Source organism: Malaclemys terrapin, chromosome 15 (assembly GCF_027887155.1).
Source record: "Malaclemys terrapin pileata isolate rMalTer1 chromosome 15, rMalTer1.hap1, whole genome shotgun sequence".
Lineage (NCBI taxonomy): Eukaryota > Metazoa > Chordata > Testudines > Emydidae > Malaclemys > Malaclemys terrapin.
The window spans coordinates 14,328,101-14,330,600 of record NC_071519.1 but is presented as its reverse complement, the minus strand read 5'-3'; the positions used below and the strand labels follow the sequence as shown (position 1 = coordinate 14,330,600).

The 2,500-nt window shown below is 74.8% G+C and overlaps 1 non-coding gene across 1 annotated transcript; it reads right to left on the bottom strand.

The window, feature by feature from the left end:
* Positions 1–1,210: 1,210 nt before the first annotated feature.
* On the bottom strand, positions 1,211–1,329 carry LOC128823737 (5S ribosomal RNA). Its single transcript, XR_008441976.1, has one exon. It is a non-coding gene; the product is annotated as a 5S ribosomal RNA (ribosomal RNA).
* Between the last annotated feature and the right edge of the window lie 1,171 nt (positions 1,330–2,500).

Here is a 2,500-nt window from a genome sequence, read left to right as displayed (position 1 = left end):
CGTCCACAGGAGGGCAGCTCTCAGGCCGTCCGGCTGCGGCTGACTCTGGGGCGGTGCCCGGTCCCGGCAGCGAGGGGCGGGGGGGGCGCGGAGCGACACGGAGCTAACCGGCCCCCGGGGCCGGGGGCGCCTCCCGCGACTTTGGGGGCCGCGGGTCGTCAGTGGCGTGCAGGCCGGGCCTCTCCCGGGGGATTCGGGGGGGGGGGGGGGCGGTCCTGCGGGCCGGGCGCAGGGGGCTCGAGCGAGCCCGGGCCGGTCCGCCCCGGGGCCGGGGTCTCCGCCTGCGGCTCGGGGGGGCGCGGGTCGTCGGGGGAGGAAGCCCGGGGGAGCTGCACGCCGGCCTGCCAGGCCAGGCCAGGCCTGGCCTGGGTGGCCGCGGGGGGATTCGGGGCGGTCCCGCGAGCCGGCGGCCGGGCGCAGGGGGTCCGAGCGCGTCCGAGCGAGTCCGTCCCGGCCCCGGGGTGTCCCCCTGCGGCTCTGGGGGCCGTGGGTCCCCGCTGGCGGAAGCCGCTGGGCGCTGGACACCCGCCGTCCGTCCCGCCTGGCCAGGCCTGGCCTGGGTGGCCGCGGGGCGGGGGATTCGGGGCGGTCCCGCGAGCCGGCGGCCGGGCGCAGGGGGTCCGAGCGCGTCCGAGCGAGACCGTCCCGGCCCCGGGGTGTCCCCCTGCGGCTCTGGGGGCCGTGGGTCCCCGCTGGCGGAAGCCGCTGGGCGCTGGACACCCGCCGTCCGTCCCGCCTGGCCAGGCCTGGCCTGGGTGGCCGCGGGGGGATTCGGGGCGGTCCCGCGAGCCGGCGCCCGGGCGCAGGGGGTCCGAGCGAGTCCGTCCCGGGCCCGGGGCCTCCCCCTGCGGCTTTGGGGGCCGTGGGTCCCCGCTGGCGGAAGCCGCTGGGCGCTGGACACCCGCCGTCCGTCCCGCCTGGCCAGGCCTGGCCTGGGTGGCCGCGGGGCGGGGGGATTCGGGGCGGTCCTGCGGGCCGGCGGCCGGGAGGGTCCGGGCCAGTCCGCCCCATGCCCGGGGTCTCCCCCAGCGGCTTCGGTGGGTCCTCCGCGGAGGAAGCCGGGTGGGGAGCCGGACCCCAGGCGCCCAGACCCGTGACCTGCGGCCGCGACCTCCGACTCGGCAGGAGCGACGAGGGGCTTTCCGGCCCGTCCCCCCCCTCTCCTTCCTCCCCAGAAAAGGAGAGAGAGCTGGCTCGGACCGGGAAAAGCTGCCTACGGCACCTGGGATTCCCAGGCGGTCACCCATCCAAGTACTAGCCAGGCCCGGGACGGTTTACCTTCCGAGATCGGACGGGATCGGGGGCGTTCGGTCCGGTATGGCCGTAGGCACCCGGCCCCCGCGCCTCCTCGCCCGCTTTCCCCTGCCGACGCCCGGGCCTGCCGCACGGTGAGCCCCGGTCGGACTGCCCCCCTGCGGCAGGGCCCCCGTCTCTCGCGGGCCCGGTCCTTTTTTCCTTCTCGAGCTCCGGGGCCCGGGCTGGCCGCCAGAGCCCCTCCGCCCGCCCGCCCTCCCCGGCGTCGGGGAAAATATTGTCCCGGACATCCAGTGCGCCCTGATCCTGTCAGCCGGGGGGGGGGGTGGGTGGGTGGGGGGCAGTCCCTCGCTGCGGCCGGGGAGGGTGAGCCCAGGGCGGCTTGCCTGCCGTCCGAGTCCCCTCTCGGCCACCAGGTCAACCCCGAGCCGAAAGGGCTGAAAATTTTTCAGAGTCCCCTCCCGGGCACCAGGTCAACCCGTGGAATCGAACGGGTTCGCCTGCTGGCCGGTTCGCTTCCCGGCCACCAGGTCAACCCGTAGGTTTGAACGGGCACGCCCGGTGGCCGCTTTCCCGTCCGGTCACCAGGTCAACCCGGATCTCCCTCCTTCCCTGGGCGCCCCCTCCTCGGAGGCGTCAGGTTCCATTTTCTTTTTCCCCCCAGACTTCCAGGGGCCCGATCCAGTCGGCCGGGAGGCAGTCCCTCGCTGCGGCCGGGGTGGGTGAGGCCAGGGCGGCTTGCCTGCCGTCCGAGTCCCCTCTCGGCCACCAGGTCAACCCCGAGCCGAAAGGGCTGAACATTTTTCAGAGTCCCCTCCCGGGCACCAGGTCAACCCGTGGAATCGAACGGGTTCACCTGCTGGCCGGTTCGCTTCCCGGCCACCAGGTCAACCCGTAGGTTGCCGACGGGGCTAGCCAGTGGCCGGTTTGCTTTCCGGCCGCCAGGTCAACCCCTAGGTTTGAACGGGCACGCCCGGTGGCCGCTTTCCCGTCCGGTCACCAGGTCGACCCGGATCTCCCTCCTTCCCTGGGCGCCCCCTCCTCGGAGGCGTCAGGTTCCATTCTTTTTTCCAGACTTCCAGGGGCCCGATCCAGTCGGCCGGGAGGCAGTCCCTCGCTGCGGCCGGGGAGGGTGAGCCCAGGGCGGCCTGGTCCATGTCTCTAGTGGGCCCGATCCTTTTTTGGGGTGTTTTTTTTTTTTTTTTCCGAGCTCCGGGGCCCGGCCCGCCCGGGCAGCCCTCCTCGG